Source organism: Passer montanus, unplaced genomic scaffold (genome assembly GCF_014805655.1).
Source record: "Passer montanus isolate IOZ18808 unplaced genomic scaffold, ASM1480565v1 scaffold16, whole genome shotgun sequence".
NCBI lineage: Eukaryota > Metazoa > Chordata > Aves > Passeriformes > Passeridae > Passer > Passer montanus.
The window spans coordinates 417,616-437,423 of record NW_024363160.1 but is presented as its reverse complement, the minus strand read 5'-3'; the positions used below and the strand labels follow the sequence as shown (position 1 = coordinate 437,423).

The following is a 19,808-nucleotide window of genomic DNA, read 5'->3' as shown; positions in this document are numbered from 1 at the left end:
ATCTAACTGATGGCTTTTTCAGAATAAGTTTACAAAAGCTTTCTCCCAGAATTTCCCCCCTTTCCTGCAGAGTACACACAGCTCCACACACCATCATGTGACCTGAGCAAACAGGCAAAGTTCCTGTCCTGTATCTCCAGAAACCTTTCTGTAGCAACATCCCAGAAAATTCACACCACCTGCTGCACAGCTTACTTCTGAAACAAAGACACCAACTTCAAAAGAGACAGTGATTTTAGGCATGTTTTATATTAACTGGGGATTAGATGATTTCCTGCAGATTTAGTAATACTATTGCTGCACCTTATACCAATTTACTGTTATTTTTTCCTTTGCCAAAAGGTTATCTGCTACCTCAGACTCCTCCTTTGCTTACACACTCCCAGTGCAATGGTAATAAATATGAAAGACAAGGTCTCCATGGTCTTCTGTAATAATCCACCATACTGACTGAATTTTAGAAGAAAATACTGGACAAAACTCTCTTCATCCCAGAGGGATCAGTGTACTGGAAATTATTCCTTTGAAAGTGAGATACAGAAAGAGGCAACTAATAGAGCAGCTGGTGGCAAAACACCCAAAGTGCTTTCTTCCCCATTAGTCTAGACCCAACCAAGGGAATGTGATATATTTAAGAATAGTGTCCACACAGTTTTCTTTACTGCCCTGCTAAAGGCCCAGCACAGAGCAGTGCTAAGCTGCCTGTGGAACAGACAGCACAGCAGATCACTGTCACATGCTGGGATCTTAGGAGACTTGCCTTTAATCAGGCAGCACAGTCCAGAGCCAGCGGAAAAAAGGCATCACTAAAAAAATCCTGCTTCTCAGGCACAAGGGTGCAGCAAGCTCTTGCTGGCTTCAGGGAATCTGCAGACAAGGCTGGAAAGATAGCAATTTAAAACAGCAAAATGGGACAGTAAGAGCATTTACCTTTTATCTAAACATGATTCATGAGGCAGCCCTGCAAAGTGACAGACAACAACAAAGCAGTTCATCTACTATTGATAACCCAGCATTCCTAAGCCATCAATAGCCATTTGAGTACTCCCAAAGTAAATTTAGCTTCATCTTCATTACTTTCTGTATTGAAAGACCGAGGACATATTCATGGATGTTTATGCAATGGCAAGAGAGTGCATATTGTATGTTTTATTACACTACCAAAGCAGAATCTCGTTCAGATACTGCTAGCATATAATTTCTGTCTCTCTCAAAACTGGAAGGCAATCATTAGCACGTTGAATCTGGCAAGTTCCTATTATCTAACTGGTAATTATAGAAAGATGGAGAAGCCTTCAAAAAATACCCTCCAACTTCTGCATTTACCACACACCTGATCAAAATACTATCCCCATTACCTAAATTAACAGATCCTTCCCATAAACCATTATTCAGAACACATTAACATTAGTATGAAAAAAATTATTAGAGGCCATACAGACTATTAATTTATTCTCCCTTCCAACTTCAAAAATATAAAACTATGCAATGACAACCTGAATGCAGGAAAACATCTCACTGAAGTGATGACAAGCTAGGCTTCCTGCTCACTTGTCAGGCATTACTAGCCCAAATGAACACTACAACACAGCTCTAGGTTTTCAAAACATGTATACCATTACTCAATGCTATTCACACTGTGGCAGTGAAAATATGCTAAATACACACTCAAAGATAATCCCATCCTCAAGAGACTGCTGCAGAAAAGGACAGAAGGATGAGAGACAAGGCAGTGGGTGAGGCCATACATATGCATACATACACAAAGTAATTGGGGAAGTTGGCCTGTGTCTCATTATCTCAGTTATTCATGCTTCAGGTAGAGGGGAAAGAGGGGGTGCCAGGAAGAATACAGAAGCTGGGACAAGATTGGTACAAAAAAGAGCTGGAAAAACAGAAAGGAATCAAAGCAAGGAAAGTGAGGCAAGGGAAACAAGATCATGAGACCATGAATGGAGTCAGCCAAAACCAGTGATTAGGGGTAAAAAACACCAAACAAATGGGGGACAGTCTGCATGGAGAGCAGAGGACTGTAGGAAAAATCTGTGAGCTGCTTTGGTTGCTTTATTCTCAGGCAGAGGCTTCACACAGTCTGGCACCTCAGAGGCTGCACCAAGCCCGTGTCATAGCCTGAATGACATGACCAAAGCAGCAGAACTCCTTATCTCTCTGGCTTATGCACTATTCCAATTACACTGCTTGTCCGGCCCTGGGCAGGTTGTGCCCACAGGCAGGGTTGGGGGGCAGCTTCCTGGCTCAGCACCAGGACAGATAAGCAGGGGGTCCCCAGGGAGCCCCCAGCTCTTGTCCCAGCCCCTGCCTGAGCTGCAGCATGACCAACCCCCATCCCAATGCTTGCTTCTTGTTTTTTCACCAAGAAGCCTCAGCATCAGGAAAGGCTACGAAGGCTGCAGCAGGAGTGTGTCAGTACATGCAACTCCCAAAACTATAGCAACAAACAAATAGATTCAAGTACCAAGATAGACACTAGCCCAATTCAAGGGGATTGGTACATCCATTTTAAGAAGGTGCTGGAGCTGCAGCCCGATCACATTTACATGAAGAAATCACTTTATGCAAATCTCTCATCCACGGGTGAAGGCTGTACAGGAGATTCAGGATGCATGGCAGATAGGCAATTTAAGGTAAATCACACAGTTCAGTTATACAAGACATGTAACCTAGAGAGAAAATGTGTGGCTTCAAAGTCATAAATTATTTACAAATAATACAGCCTTCTCATGAAATATCCAGAAGCCAAGCACCTATTTTTCACATTATTTTCCTCCACTTCCACAAATCACAGCAAAACTGAAGATTAATATCTTATCAAGAATGAGCTAGGTTTGGGGGAGGATGGACTTAGAGTGTGGAGTGAGTTAAGTGCTTGCAGGCAGGACAACAAGAACAGAAGGCAGCAGGGCTGCTCACCTACCTGGAAGGGAAGCATCAGAAGTCAAAAGGAGGGAGATGGAGAGGGCTGAGGAAAGGAATTGTCCACCTGCTTAGTCACAGCCTCCCAGGACTGTCACTGCCAGCCTGTTGAAAGTCACCACCTAATTTCCATCAAATATTTCAGGGTTTTAAAAATGAAATCCATTCCTCATACTTACAAATCACAGCTACACCATCCACATGTGTGGCATGTTTTCTGCCAGCAGTGATGCCTCTTCAGGGCATTGGCCTTGCTCTGTACAACACATGGCCACACCTCTGTATTCAATTTTCAATTCTCCAGCTTTCTTCAGCACTTCTGCTTTGAGACATCAGCAGTTTGACACCTTCTCATCTTTGTAACCCAACACAACAGCTGCCCAAATTCCACCTGCAATGACCAATTCAACTGAGTTATTTTTTCTGATGTCCTGCCTGGTGACCCTGCATGCCTTCCAGTGCTCTTACGGGTACCAACCTTTTCACAGATATATATACACAGTTCATAATTTTCTTTTATGTTGCAAACTCTTTACTCTTCAAAGTCTTTTTCAGATCTTCATGCTCAGCTTGCATCCAATTCGACACAGTCTGGCTGGTGGTTTTTTTTTGCTTTTTTGTTGGAATCATTAGGGGCAGATACCCATCTGCTGGAGGATATTTCTGTAGTCTGAGTAACTCCTAACATTTGTGCTTTCAGCAGACCACTGTTTCTGCTTGCTTATATACACATGCCTTAAGTGACTTTCACAATGTGTTTAAGCAGCTTCCCATGCTGAGCCTGAGGATACTAATTTTCTCTCTTCTGACTTTCTCCTGTTTTCAACTGATCGCTGTGCTGTTATTTGTGTGTGGGACAAGTACTTCAGTGTATAAAAAGCCCTTGAGGTTAAAAGGTACGTTTTTACACACTAATTCAGAATTTTTCTGCAACTCTTCAAAGACTTGAAGTGCATTTTCTTTGTATTACAGGTTTGCTTAAATGCAACAGCAGTGTTATTCTTGAGTTCACTGCTTGAGTCACATGTGCAGCCACATAAGGTAAATAAAATATACAACAGAAAAAAACCCCCCAATTTATTTTATTACTAGCTACAGATATTAGCATGTGTTACTTGTATCAGTTGGTGGCAATAAAAAGACACGAATACCAAAATATTTCTTCTCAGCTTTAGGACTGCAACATTTTTACATGACCAAAACCAAATATAGTATAAATAAATACTAAAACTAAATATTGTACAATAAAGAGCAAATGTAGCACCAAGTGTCACTTCATCCATGCAGTTACCTCTCTGCACCAGGGGTTCATCCCCCCAAAACCACCACAGGGCATAAAATGCAAATTAGAAAGTAGCATCAAATCTACATTTTCAGTTATCATGGAAATCTACTCAGTAGCTATTGCTCTGTCAACATTTGCAACCTTGTGGCTAACAAAAAAGTCTGTTTCTGAACATTCCTAAGTATTTTTAAATCAACTAAAATACTATATGAACACCAATCCTCCCAAGCATTTTTCTTCCTATATGACACACTGTAGGTACCAAAGCCAAAGAACAAAATCTCTTTTCTGGAGGAAGGGATATTTCTCTTGGCTAAACTTGTTCCTGCCTATGTCTACATCCACTTCCTAGGGCAGATGTAGAAATAAGTTGTCACCTCTCAGGTTTCCTGTGGTCAGGATGACCCCGAGAGTCCTTTTTTCCCAACCCGATGGTTGAAGAAAGAGTCAGAATTCTTCGGCTCTGGTTCACAAGGTTGTTTATTGTCTCTTATCGAAAACATTCTTTTTTGGACCTGCAGAGCTCTGTCTAGCAGGTCTGTCAAGGGCACACTCCCTCTGCCCACCCCCAGGATGGTGTCCACATTTTATACTATGAACTACATGTACTTTATTTATCATTATTTTCCAATACCTATCACCTATGTTAGACTGTCTACCTCTATTCTAAACCAATCCAAATTTGCCAACATCACCCAGAAGATGGAGGCTAGGAAGAAAAAGGAAGAAGGACAGGACAACGCCCAAATCCCTCCATCTTGCCTCCTAGACCCCTATAGTAAAATCCCCAAAATTCCACTTTTCACCCTGTGATTAATTATCACTCTACTTAAACTTCCGTGACTTGCGATTCTTCATCCAAGGTTGGTGATTCATTCCGTGGGTTATGATTGAAACACCAAGTGTCTTTGGCTTTTTGCCAGAACTCCCCAGTCCCCATCCGGGGCTCGGGCCAGCCAGGGCACCCAGAGGGATGTCCTGGGCTCCGATAGTCACCCCCATTTTGCAGCTCACTGAGATCTCAGCCACTCTGTCACACATGCAGCTGTTTCTCTTTTGAAGTCTTTGCTATTGCAAGCATATTAAAATCTTAAATAGCACATGAGCTCTTGTGAATGCCTTTAATTGAGGAAGACCTATGCAAAGGCTTGGATTTCGTACTAACCTAAAATAGTAAGGTAGTAAGGCTCCTTCTCCTTTGGGAGAATCATACAACTTATCACAAGACTGCTCCTCTTTTGCCTCAAAAGACTATCCCTGAGCTGGAAAGCCTACCACAGTCCCCAAGGATTGCACTAGAGCAATAATATTTACACTGAGAAGGCAGCACCGGTATGTCTAAGATCAGGCTCTCAGCAAATTTAAAAAAACCATGAATACAAAGTAAATTTATATGCAAAATACTTCAGTCCTAGTTTTTCAGAGAATCAGGAGATAAAGACAATTTGAACATCAACAGTCCCAGGGTTACACTACAGTTGCTATCCTGTTGACAAAGATTAAAGCTATGCCTGTAATTAATAAAAAATCAGCTTGCAAGGCAAGGAGAGAAGGCTGAGGTCCCTGATAAGAGCTCCACTCCTCCCCTGTGCATCAAAAGCAGCACCTCTGGTGGGGTTTGCTTCCAGGGTGTTAACTCACCAGGAGGAGGAACAAGCAGTGGCACAGCTAACCATTGCAGCTTACAAAAGCCCTGCCTGTAGGCTTGTGTTGATAAAAGTCTCCTGCCTTGAGCCTTGAGTATGATACTGCTAAAGGCCTATCAATATGACAGCCAAGCTCAGCACCTCCTCTGCTGTGCTGTGGAGGCACAAGGGACATGATGCCAGCTACAAACTGCTTGAAAACAGTTGGTAATCAACAGGCTTTAAAGGAAAGGATATACTTCAAAAAAGCAAGTCAAGGAGTTTGCACAATAAGCATTATTTGTCCAACATTTACAGGCTCAAGTCTCTGCAAAGAATGAGATTTTCCCTTATTTTTCACCTGCATATTCAAAACAGTGATAAGTAACTGCTCTTTTGCTCACATCCTGCAGGAACAGGAGACAGCAGACACTGCACCTCTGCTTTACAATCCAGGGAACATGTAAAAGATTTTATATTTTTAAAACTAAAGATGAAGTAGTGGGGCCAAACTGAGAAGTGTATCGCTATCCTTTTTTCAGTGAGAATGGAGAACCTTTTGCAAATTTTTAAAAAATAAACAAGAGAACTGTTATTTTAGAACATGCCCTCTTAAAAAAAACTGTGACTGCAAAGAAGGAGGTATGGAGGTAGTCCCTAGCACCCATCCAGCACAGCTTCTAAAGAGTGCAGTTGGTGCTGTCACAGAATCAGAGTGAGGTGGGAAGGGACCTTTGGAGATCACTTGATCCAACATCCCTGCTCAACAAGGGCCCCCCAGAGCTGGTTACCCAGGACCATGTCCAAGTGGGTTTTGAGCACCTCCAAGGAAGGAGATTCCACAGACTCCCAGGAAAACTTGTGCCAGTACTCAACCATCCTCACAGTCAGAAAAGGTGTTTCTGGGTGTTCAGAAAGAACCTTCTGTATTTCTGGTTTTGCCCACTGCACCTGTGTTGGCACTGGGCACCAAAAACTGAAAAAAAACATTTCACCACTGAAAACAGCCTGGCTCTGTCCTGTTAGTGCCCACCCTTCAGGTATTTCTACAAATTGACAGCATTCTCCCCTGATCCTTCTCCTCTCCAGGCTGAACAGTCCCAGTTCTCTCAGCCTCTCCTCATATGAAAGATGCTCCAGTCACTTAATGATCTTCAAAGCCCTTTGTGGAACACCCTCCAATACGTGCATTTCTCTTCCGTACTGGGGATCTCAGAACTGGTGTGGCCTCACAAGTGCCTAGAAGAGGTTCAGGATCACCTCCCTCCACTAGCTGTCAAGATTTTGTCTAATGCAGCCCAGGACACACTTTATCTTCTTTGCCACAAGGGTTCATTTGCTGGCTCATGTTCAACTTGATGTCCACCAGAACCCCTCTACCTTTTCTGCCTTCCGAATGGTCATCCCCCTGCCCATATTGGTGCCCGAGGTGTTCCACCCCATGGGAAGGACTCAGCCCTTCCTCTGCTCCCAGCACCTAGCCCTCAGAAGCTCAGCTCTGGATGTGGGATGAGTCCTGGCTGCTCTCTCTGTGCAGCAGAGCAGAGGGTGCCATGCCCTGGAGGCAGCACTGCCCAGCTGGGGCCAGCCACAGCAGGAAGCCAGACTGGCCAGCACGGGGTGACCTGTGATCCTTGGTCCCATGCTGGCTCTATGCCCCAGCAGGGCCCACTCTGCACTCTGCACTGTATCAGCATCTCCTCATTTAAAGCTCCAGGGGCACTGAATTGCCAGGCTGTGCTTTTGGAAGTTAACCCTTTCCTGTACCAAACACCATCACTCCCAGAGCTGAGGGACAATAATCCTTTGGAGAAGACCAAGTAGGAGAGTGAGAAAACGCAAATTTAAGTTTCAGCCCCAGCACTCCGCTTCTGCTAAACTGAAACATCAGATACAGGAAGGAAGAGAAAGCAGCACTGCCCTCCTCCCTGACACCAAAACCTCCCTCTTTACCATACAACTGACTTAACAGCAGTAATTTTTTTGCAAGAGCTTGCTCCTCTCTGCACGCAATCAGGCTGGTACAGACACACACCACAGGTACTGGAGTGTTAATAAAACCAGGTAGCCAGGTGTTCAGAAGGTATCAATCTCACAGCTCTTGTCCTGAGCATTTACTCACAGCAATCTTCACACTTATTTTTTCTGAATTCAGTCTTTTTAAGTGCCAGCTGCTGATGAACTGCAGGGAGCATAATTTTGATTAAATGATGAATACTAAAACATTAGAGTTACACCTCATAAAATCAATTTCCTATTGCCTGTGGACAGATATCTAAAGCCCAGAAATTCCCAAGGGTTTTCTGTGTGCACTTTTTTAGTTGGTTTCAGAGGTTTGGAATTTTTTTTGGGTGAGGGGGGTTCGCTGGGTTTTTTCCTCACTTCTAGAATCAAATGAAAGAAAACCTTTGCTGTTTAAAGTGCTTGTTTGTTTTTAAGCACCAGTGTAATTAATTATACAAGCCAACACTTAATATAGGAAATACAACTGCTCTGTGGAGCAAGGCACACATCATGCTGGCTGGAACACGGAAACTGCCAAGATTTGGAAAGACTGCTTCTCAGGGACTCACACCACTGCAATGTGTAATTTCTGCCTAGCTCAGAAAACCAAATGAAAACAAGTTTCCTTGTTTACTGTGTTTCTTGAACAAAATATTTACTGCTGATTAAAACTAACAACTTGTGCTCATTTCACCACGGTCCAATAACTAATATTTCAGTAATTCCCACAGCTGGGAGAAGCAGAAAGTGACAAAAATCAACCAAGGGTTCCCAGGTTCCCAAACTGCCAACCTGAGGTCCAAACCTCCAGGACTTTGATGTCTCAGGGTAGCTACAAACAGCTCCTGGGGCCATCCCTACAGCAGTTTGGAAGTTCCATCACCTATTTGACAGCCTGGGCTGCTCTTCCCAGACCAGCTACAGATGTTGATGTGCCTGTTGAGAACCAGCAGCACCACGTTACTGTACATGCTATGCCTGAGTGCTGAGTAAACATGAAACACAGAAATGCTGAGTTATGTGCTGCCTGCCTGCTTTGCCAAGTAAATAATATACCTAATTATGCCTCATAATAATGGCTTCCTGTTTTGGTGGGAAACCAATCCTCTGCTCTAGTTTGCTTTCCCCAGCTCTTCTTCAGGGGTGGTTTTAGCCAAACCAGCTGAGGAGAATGATAACAGGATCACCTGGAAACCAGCATCCATTAAATCAGCATAGCTGGTCAGGCCCCACACCAGACCCAGATATCACCTCCTCCCCTACAGTTCACCTGACTGTTAATGCTAATCAATTCCTGGTCTATCAGACTTCTAGGAATGAGATGGACTTGTCAAGCAAAATTAAAGATGGAGTCATAAGTGAGTAAGAGCTTCAGGGTTCACTCACACAAATTAAAATATACAATTGATACCAAAATGTAAATCAAGAGTATGAAATTGAATCTTCAAGAATTGAAAAAAAATTATTCTTTCTTGCACTTCAGTCAATATAATTGACTGGAAGAATTTAAAAGACTTGACAAACTGGAAAACCAAACTGTTGTATCTCTACATTACTAGCATAAAACCATTTCCCAATGAACTGGCAAATTTCATGTACTAAATCGCCAGGAATATTTTCTTCCAAATTCAGTTATAAGTATAAATACCAAAAGGTGACTAGATATTTGCATCCCTTTTGATTACCAAGGACATAGTTAAGAAAACATATCATACAGAAGGGAAAGAAAATCATATTAGAAAAGTCAAAGTGCATTAGCAGATAATATTTGAAGTACATATTCAGTATAGGTGGTCCATAGGTAACTGTTTATCTCAGGTCCACATGCATAATGTCACATGCTGCTGCTCCCCTGAGTGACTAATTAACCCACAGAGAAAAGCTCTGTGACAAGTCCCTTCACAAGTCACGAAATGGAGGTCACTGTGCCAGCCAGCAAATGACACATTAAAAGGGGGGAAAAGGCAGGAAATGCTCTTTATGCTTTCCACTTCAGTACAAACATGAGGGATTTATTTCACTAATCCACGGCTGGCAGTGTCAGGGCTACTTGGAGCTGCAGAGACAGAGAGAAATAACCAATTTTCAAATCCCCTCCAGCTACACGAAGGTAAGAAAGAAGAGCACATCTGCCCCCACAGAGCTGTTATTGCACCGCTGCCAACACCACCTCCTGAAAAGGCTGAGCTAGGGGAAGGGACAGCCCCTCCTATAATTAGGGGAGTCAATTAAGATGGCCAGGGTTCTCATTTGTAGTCTATTTTGCTAGTCTGATTGCAGCATTACAGTCCTATATGTAGCATGTGAAGGGAACTGCACAAGTGACTTTGCCTACACAAATATGAGCTTACTCAGACTATTTAAACATGAGGTCACAATTTACCCTTCTGGGGGCAAAGCAGTGTTCTTTCTTACAAAGTGTACTAAAAATCAGGCAATATTTGACAGCACATCAAAGTGTGAGACAGAATACATACACATCCACTTTGGCCTTTCTGTATTTTCTTCTTTTTTTTCCTTAGGCAAGCAAATCTATAAAGCCTCTCATTTAATGTGTTAGATTAATAAATGATGAAGCTACAAACATGAGAGCCCCAACCTTCCATGGCACGTGTTCAATTATTTTGCATTTAACAAGAGTAACGGAAAACTAATTTAATCTCTGTAATTACCAAACTAAATGACGCAACCTTGCCCATTATAACAGATCAAAACAATACATGTACATTTACCAAGTTGTTGTAAAAACTAATTTTTTACTCTGTAATTTTTACTCTGAATAGCTTTTTTTTGGAAGCATTAGCTTCCATTTGTGGAAAAGCAACTATCAAATGTTGCAGTAGAGGCCACAGAAATTGTGCTATTCCACACAGCTAGGCTTGGGATCACAACTATTTTTAAGCTAAGCTCTCTGAAAGCATTTCAAAAGAAAGTAAAACTATATTTCGGAATGTGCTTGGTGAATATTCCAAACTAAAGTAAGTCTGCAACCACAGGAGTTCTGTTTTGCAGGCTCTGACTGTCTGAATGTTGGTCTGTGCACTCCTAGAAGGAAAAGTAGCTGTTATTCACTGAAGGAACAAACTTGTGGAGACAGAGCAGTTTGTTAGGAAATCGCCCACAACACCATCAGTAGCAAATTCTTTAGCAAGCCCATCAGCTGTGTCTTCCTGTCTCTCCCTCAACTCCAGTCTCCTAAACCAGCATGCCAGGGTGGAGCCCGAGCAGTGGCAGGTGTCAGAGCATGGCACCAGTGCTCCTCTGCACGCCTTACGCCCAAACCTGAACCCCTCTTCCATGGCTCTTAACTCCTGCTCTCACTGAATCCTCGTTAACTCTCCCCCAGCCGCAGCACGAGCCCTAGAAGGCGGCTTCAGGTTACCCTTCTCTGCCTTTCCCAATGGAAACCACCTTGCTTGGATGTGAGGAACAGCACCTCAGGTAAGCTCCCTCTGCAGCCCTGGCCCGTGGCACGATCCCCTTCACAGTCTGGAAACAGCCCAGCCGAGGCAACCAAACACTTTCCTGTGCCATCTTTCGTGGGCACACCCCAGCAGTGGCTCACAGCTGTGTGGCAACAAGCACATCCAGGGCTTTCTCTCCTTCAGTCACTTGTGAACGATGAGCCTCTAATCCCTTTGGCTTCAGCTGCAAAACTCCCATTGATTGATAATGGATTTTCCACTGATGTAGAATCGAGCACTTCGCCTACACCACTACGAATTAACAGAAGAGAGCTCTGTTAATCCTTTATAAGCAAGCTTAATCTTGTGGTTTAGAGAAGGAGCAAAGGCTCTGTTCTTTCCAGTACCAGCCAGAATGTGATTACCATTTCAGAAAATCATTTTCATTTTCTCTGATTGATCCAATATTTCTTTGGAAGACATAAATCCAGACACCACCACAGATGCATGCTTCTGCCAAGTAAAAAAGGAAGAGTTTGAGCTATGAATCCTGAAGCTGAAAGCTGGGATCAGCACCCTAGGACTTTCAGTTAGTCCATAGAAAGTGCTGCCATCTAGAAACAGCAGTCTGACAAAGCCTTTATACCATTCACCTTTCAATTTAAAAGAGTAACATCTGAAGCCTCCCATTAAAATGGCTTTAAGATTTGTTAGGGCTCTCTCTCGATGATGTGATTTGATCATCTCCTGTACATTAGCAATAGTTAGGGCTATTAAATGCCAGCAAGTATTAGCACCTTTAAAGACTTACAGAATCTGGCTAATAACTCTGAAGCAATCAAGTCATCAAAAAGATGAACTGAACTTACATTAAGACACTTTTTCTATTAAAACAAGATTTTGTTAGATCAACTCAGACTTTAGGTCAGTGGACACAGAATGGTTCTCATTTTGCAGAAAAGGAAATTCATCACTATGCATCAATGTCTGGTAAATAGGAACTCGCTCTGGCTCCAATAAGAAAGCACTGCTCACCAAGACTTGTCCCATTTGCAGCAAACAGTCTGAGCAAGGATATTTAATGGTATCCTTAGCAGTAAAATCATGAAAGATCAAGCAAGAAATCACGAAAGATCAAATATTACAGCTATAATTGGTACTGCACAGAAAACAATCCTTACTTTGTCATCCTGTCCTGCAGCACACGAGATGCAAACATTTAAGTGACTTAGTAATTCAACGTACACGCTGCTACTATGCTAGGATGCAAAGTCTTAAATACAGCAGCTTAGTGGTTCCTATAAAACACTGGAATGCCACATATCTCCATAAAATGTTTATCTTTGTCAAGCATTTCACTGCCAGTTTTAAGCTGGATGACCTTTGGAAGGAGCAGCGAGGCTGACGTGCACCTTCATTAAAGCAGCGCCTCCTTCTTCCCCCGCCCGCGAGAACAATGAGCGCGGGAGGGAAGAGGTGAGCAATCCACGGAGTAATGAAGAGATTTTGTTTCAGAGGGTTATCAATTATTTATGAGCAAATCCCCAGATGAACACATCCGAAGCTGAGCAGTTTTTAATATATTTCACTTCTGTACACACGGCACAACACAACAAGACGCGAGCTAAACTGGACTGGTCTGATTATTCAAACAGCAAGTTCAGTCTGGACATTAGTAAATCACCATTATGTTTTTCAAAGTACAATGGTCTCCTAGATTTAAATATCTTTCACAAAAGTCCTCTAAGACTCATAGAAATCATTCTTTACAGTATATCCCATTCATCAAGATCTCAGCAAAGAAAAATCTCGTCCTAAAGACTTTCTGTAATTATGCTGATGCAGTGGTCTAAATAGTCCAATACTCAAATTCTAATATTGCCCAGCTGTGAGTGGGATTTTACTCCACAACAGGATTAAATGGATCTGAAGTTTTGTTATTAAGAAAAGGTAAGACCAAGTAAAGGTCTTTTTCTCCAGAGCAGGGTTTATCTTTTCTAAAACAAAGACTTCCTTTTAAAGTAAAATTGTTTTACAACTGTGCTTTTTAAAGACAAGATCTGAAAACTCTTCCCATGATATGGGAAAGGCAAACATTACACACTCTTTACAAGCAAGGGCAGTGAAACCAAACTGTTGTATGTGCAAGACACGCTTTGCAGTAATCTGTTTACAAACGCTATCATTGAAAACAGTCATCCTGCAAGACTTGAAATGAAACCCAATCCACTGGCTCACAGTGAATGCCCAGATCTGCAGAACCATGCTTTGAGCTCCAGTTTCCCACAGCTTCCAACCAACAGGATGCTGCCAAAGTCACCACCACCACTGCAGTCACACTTCAGTGACTGTGTCTGTGGCAGGCGTCCTGATGGCCCGAGGCCACCTTCAACCCCCAGCCCAGGAACTCTGAGCCAGGACCCCACCTGGGGCACTCCAGGATGTGTCCTGCAGAGCCACCCTGCAGTCAGGCTTCCACCATGCCCAAGCAGTGGCACACCATGCCCAGGTGGCCCCAGAGGAGGGCAGACAGTCACCCTGAGCTTGGGGAGCTCTTGGTGCTGCCTGGGCTGAGCACGGCCAAGGGGGAACACACAGCAGACCCTGCAGGTTGCCTGCCTCTTGGAGCCAGGTCTGCAAGCTGCCTTCAAAGGGAAATGTCTGGGCAGATCACTCACAAAGAGGACATTTTATACTACACATGGAATGAGCACTTCCTGCCTTTGCTGCACAGCACCCCAGGAGAAGAGCTGAGTCTCTCACATTCCCACTGCCCTCTCCCCTTTAGGCCAGCATTCACCTCAGCATCTGCACAGCTCCAGGAGCAACCTCCACTCCTGGCCTAGCCTGGGTAGACTAAACTGTTCCAATATTAAGAAAACAAAAAATAAAAAGCCACTTAGAAATCCATTTTAGACTTGTTTGCATTACTTTAAAGGGTTTGCTATATATTTGGATGAAAGAAGCCCATTAAGTACATCTATATTTACTTCATTACAGCGTGGCTCTTGAAGTTAGATGAAAAGATTTACCCTGGCCAAGTTTGTTTATTCATCAACATCAGCTAGATATACTTTCAAAGGCTCATCCTCACCGCATTTACATGAAAGCACACAGATTTTTTTTTTCCAACAGTTGTAAGGCATTCTGAAAGGTATGAAAGGGCAAAAGAAACTTTAGTGAGAATTACAAAATCAAGGAACAGTAGATGCACAATTTCTGCTTATTAATGGGGGTGGAAATCCACTCTTTCCCACCTGGAGTCATTCTTCTCACCCTGCAGTTGTATCAACAGCAGCAAACTGCAGCGGGATGCTCAGTGCCCCTGACTCAAGCCCTAGTAAAGGCACCTGGCACACTGCTTACCCACAAACACCACAAGGGAAATGTTAACTCCTCCTGAAGCTCAAGATCTTAAGCAAACGTATCCTCCCAAGTTTCTAAAGTTTTTCTCTGCACTATCACAAGAAAAATTAGGTTTTTTTTTTTCCCCACAGGTGACGTTGAAGATGAGCTCTTCATTACTGCTAGCAAAGTATGAAGTAGAAGCAGAGCCATTCAATGATTGAAGCCAACTGTACAAGTCCCAGTAATCTTTGACAGGAACCCAAACATAACTTGGTGCTTGCATGCCTTTATTATCAATTTTTTTTCCCTCAAGTTATTTAAATATTTAAATGACATTTATGGGCACTATCTTTCCTCATGAGTTTACACTTTCCCACGGAAGACTTCCAGAGTGATTAACAATGCTGATCTTTATCCTTCACACTGACTATTCATTCATCCTTTCTAAAACGAATACTGCTTACATACGACCCAAGAGGGCTGTAACAAGGCAGTATTTATCTACCCTAATAATCTGCTGTGGCTGCTTTAATTAAAACTGGGTTATATCACATCCCTGAAGCAAAGGCACACCTCCTGTCCCTTGTCACCCACCTCACAGCTGCGCTTGGTGCACCTTCTCAGGATCAAGCTTTGGAGATCCCACCACCTGCACCTTGCCCACCCCTGCCCAGGTAACTGAGGGCACAGTGTTGCCAGAAAACAACTGCTTCACCACAGAAGAGAAGCAGAATGAAACTGCAGAGGGGTTTGTAGTTTGGAGCCTTGAAGGAGTCGCTGAACACCTGCAGACTGCCATTCACCCCAGTGCACAAGCAGGGCACCGCTGCTGGCATGGAATATGGGGATTTTGGGAGGTGAAGGACCAGGGGGAAGGAGTGACTGATGGAGAACCTCTGGCACAGCACAGCAATTCAGAGCATGAGGAGTACCAGGATGGAGATGGGGGAACAGCAGCCAAGGACATCTCAACTACCTGCAGCAAACTGGCAGCCAAGTCAGGATTCAGCTTCCTCATCTGTGTTGCAGCTTTCACAGTTCCTCCATGAGCTCACATGACTGCACAGTGATTTCAAAATTTAGAGTTTACTTCTCGTATAATTGCACAAATGAATGTACACTGCTTGCCTTTCACTCCATGCAAGCAGCACCTTACCATATGAACATTTACAAATGGACCATTTTCTCATGGAAGAAACCGAGCTTCTTCCCTCACTAGAACTTTTTTGGCATTACTATACACAGTATAAGGCTTGCTACTGATGGCATCCTTGAGATGCTGGGATGGGCAGCAAGCAGCCAGGGCAGCCTGCCTGTAAGCTACAGGCTGTGCAACCTGTGCCTCACCCAGCATCTCCCTCCTGCTGGCTCCATGCAGGGCTGGGCCAGCAGCCACCACACATTCAGCAAACCCTCGAGCATGGGAGGGGGCCACTCCCCAACTCAGCTTAGCAATAAGGGTGAGTGGCAGCCCTCTGCACCCCTGCACCCTGCCTGGGCTCCCTCCCAGTGCCAGCAGAACCACCACACTGCAGGACCCCTGCTCCTCCCCACTGATGCTCCAGGGCTGAGCTATCCTTGCATCCTCTACCTGAAACCTGCCCCGTTCTCCAGACTTGGAATCAGAGGCATTGCTGTAGGGGCATAGGTAATGTTATCTGAATGATTAATTGTTTTAATTGTCACATGGTTTTGAGTCCTCTTGGTCTGTTAATCTTATTCTTGCATTATATTTTACAGTTACAAACTATATGGGTTTGGAACTACTTTGAAAAAGCCCCTCAGTTCTCTATCCCCATCCTTACTGGAGGTAAAATTACTGTCCTGTTCCAGCCATTGAACTCTACAGCACTTCGCCATGGGCATCAATGAGCTGATAAACTCATTTAACTCTTTTGTGTGTCAAGGAAGTTCCCAGTGCCCCGAGAGGGAGTTCCTTAAACTAAATGCCACTGCACATCCAGCAAGAAAAACTTGATGGCTTTTCTTGTGGACTCCTCAGTGCTCCCTAAAATATAAATTAACTCTCAGATCATCCTCATTTAGGACCTGGAATCCAGTTGCCACTTTCTGATCAACAGAACTTTAATAGTAGAATAAATTCAGAACTTAAGTTATCTAGTAGTAGTCATTTGCACACAATACATGATCTAAAGCCACATTAACTTTCAAATGCCTGACAATGAGGCCTATGAGGAGCACTGTCTTAAAACACAATGGATTACCTGTTTCTTTTCCTCATTAAATGACATCTCATAAAAAGAACCAAACAAAAGATGGGAGAGTTTGATGACTGTCATGTCCCACAACTTTTACTCATATGAGCAATGTGTTGCCTCCAGATGAGGTTCTCATTTGGAAGTTGCAGATCCCAATTGCTGACCTGAATAGTGATTTTATGTCAATAAAAATCTGTGTTGAAATGTTGGTTAAATATAAAATTTGCTCTAGTACTTTAGGCCTGCATGGTATTACACATGCTGTACTATTTTCTTTTGCGATGAGTGCAAAAGACACCCCCTTCAGGAGATGCCCCACAGGCTGCAGATTTTGGCCTTTATTAAAAAAATAAGACCTGAATTAATCACTTTTCCAATTAGGGGAGGCACTTTTGCAATAATGAAGCTGTGCACCTGAAAAATTTTTAAAGATGTACAATAAAACCCCCTGGAATTTGAAATGTCTTGTTCTGTATCGCCTAAGAAAAACAAACACAATAACAATGTACTTCCATTTACCTACTGGGTATCTTTAGCAGTGTTTGCTCCTACAAATTCTCTTAACAGATGCTGCTCCGATCATCATTTATCTGCAACACAGACAGACTTTGAGAGGACTAAGGAGGATTTGCCTCTGGTTTCACACAGCGCGCTTGTTTTTTTGAAGTTTAATTTCATAAAATAAGAACTCTGTATAAAAGTTAATCAAGCACAGCTGCAAGGCTTCCTAGGCTGCTAGGAAGGGGGAAAATATTTTCTGCCAATATTTTTTTCTTTGCTCTTTCTCTGCCTGTTTTTTCTGCATTTATTGCTTAATGGCTTAGCATTATTTCAAAGGCTGTTCCTTTCACAAATGTAATCAATTCGCGTGTTCAGCACCACAGATGATATGCTACTCTCCTTATAACCAAATCTCTGAAGGACAGATGAGAAAGAAAGGTTGAAGAGCTCTGTCGTTCAAAGCACAGTAGTTCAGACACCTATAAATCACTATGCTTGTTTATTTAGCTAACTGGCCCATTAGCGTCCGTCGCATCTCAAGCTGCACAACTTTCTGCTGTGACCGCGGGCCAGTCTCTCCCTTCCCTCTCCGGAGCTCCGAGAGCCGAAAGCTCCGCGCAGCACACGCGGCGTCAGGGACAATCTGCGCTGCTCCAGGAGCAGACCCCGCTCGCCCCAGCGACCCCGTCCTCCTAAAGACTTTCCAAGCCCAAGAGCAGATGCCACAGCGAAACAAACCGGAGCCTGTCACTGCCTAAGAGGATTTCAATGGAAATAGGGTTACGGGGCTGGCTGGCAGCAGCGGCAGGCGCGGTACCCCCGCCGGGCCGTGCCCCGCACCTGGGAGCGCTCCCGCCGCCGCTCCTGCCGCTGCCGGCGCCCGCAGCTCCGCCCGAGCGCAGCGCAGCGCCCGCAGCGCGGCCACGCAGGGGCAGCCCCGCAGCCCTGCGGCGGCCCCGCAGCGACTGCGCCAGCACCCCCCGGAACACAGACACGGCAACTTCGCGCACCGCCCCCAACTCACCGGGAGGCGCCGGCCCCGCGGAGCGGAGCGTCCCTGGATGCTGCCCGCCGCGGAGCGCAGCCCGCAGGGGCCGGGCAGCGGCGCGGCCACGGAGAGGAGGGACGGGAGGCAGCAAGTTGCGGCGCGTCTCTCGCCTCTTCTTCTCTCCTCTCCTTTTCTCTCCCTACCCGCCTCCTCCTCCTCCTCCCCCTCTCTCCCTCCCCCTCCTCCGCCCGGCGGGAGGGTCGGGGGAGGCGGCGGAGGGGCCGGAGCGCGGCCGCGGAGAGCGGCGCGGGCACTGCGCATGTCCCCGCGCGCCGGCAGCCGGCAGCGGGGCGATGCGTGCGGCGGCGGCGCCGCGGGCCGGCAGCGAGCGCAGCGCAGAGCAGAGCTGAGCACAGCACAGCACAGCAGCGCAGAGCAGAGCTGAGCACAGCAGCGCAGAGCAGAGTTGAGCACAGCAGCGCAGAGCTGAGCAGCGCCGAGCAGAGCAGAGCACAGCACAGCAGCGCAGAGCAGCGCGGCCCGGCGCGCCCCTGCGGAGGCTGCGGGGGCTCGGCCGCCGCCGCAGCGCCTGGCTCCGCTGCCCACCTTGCGGCACTGCCGCGGCCCCGGCGGGTCTTGGCCGCCCCCGGCAGCGGAGAGCAGCTGCGGCGCTGCGGCGGCGGATGCTGGGGCCGCCGCCCCGATTGCTGCGCAGGGCGCTGCGCGGCTGGAGGATGCTCCGGCGGCCGGCCTCAAAAGAGGAAAAAAGGAGGAATTGAAGCATCCTGGTCTTGGTTTTTTGTTTTTTTGGGTTTTGTTTTTGTTTTTTTTTTCCTCGTTAAGTGAGCGTGACTAAAGAAGACAGGTATTTTGGCAAAAGGAACCTCGGCATAGTTACTGGTGGCTTTTTTTATGTTGTACCAAAGGTCTTATAGCAAAAGAAATAATCGTATTTTTACATGATGTAGGGAAGCGCAAGGAGTGCAAGTGAAAAGCTCTGTGACAGCAAAGGCAGGAAAGGCTGCAAAAGCAAAATACCGAACTGAGATCTCTGGGGATTTTTTTAGGGAAATTGCACAATTACTATAAGTATCCACCCATATGTAAGGACTGACTTAACACCCAGTGAGCTCTTTCTTCCTGAGAATAGGTTTAAGCCCCATATGCCATTCTGCAGTAGCAGTGCTGTCAGATGCGTGGCTGACTCAAGGTTTGAGCCTGGATCTGCACTTGGTAAGGCAAATCCTTGTTTTCCAAGCAAGGATTTGCCTGTGCAGGAAAGTGCTGGTTTGTTGCTTGGTTGGTTGCTTGTGGTTTTTTTGGAAATCCAAATACAGCAGTACCACCAGCATTTTCATTTTCACCTAATCTTTGGCAAGATTACAGCTCAGTGTATTATCTCCATGTGTATCCATCCAATGAATCCTCAGAGCTGATCCTTTCCTCATCCCACCTTTCATGATTGCCAGCTGTTGGGTTCCTCTGTTGATTTGTTAACCT

General features: G+C 45.0%; 1 protein-coding gene across 3 annotated transcripts in view; it reads right to left on the bottom strand.

The window, feature by feature from the left end:
- Window positions 1-18,574, bottom strand: part of PAG1 (phosphoprotein membrane anchor with glycosphingolipid microdomains 1) — a 110,448-nt gene extending 91,874 nt beyond the window's left edge. For 2 of the 3 annotated variants that reach the window (XM_039702977.1, XM_039702985.1), the window contains exon 1: window positions 18,345-18,574. The gene's annotated coding sequence lies outside the window, so the exon portion shown is untranslated. Of the gene's footprint in view, window positions 1-3,113; window positions 3,308-18,344 lie in introns of those variants that run through there. The other variant, XM_039702978.1, reaches the window with a different exon arrangement.
- Between the last annotated feature and the right edge of the window lie 1,234 nt (window positions 18,575-19,808).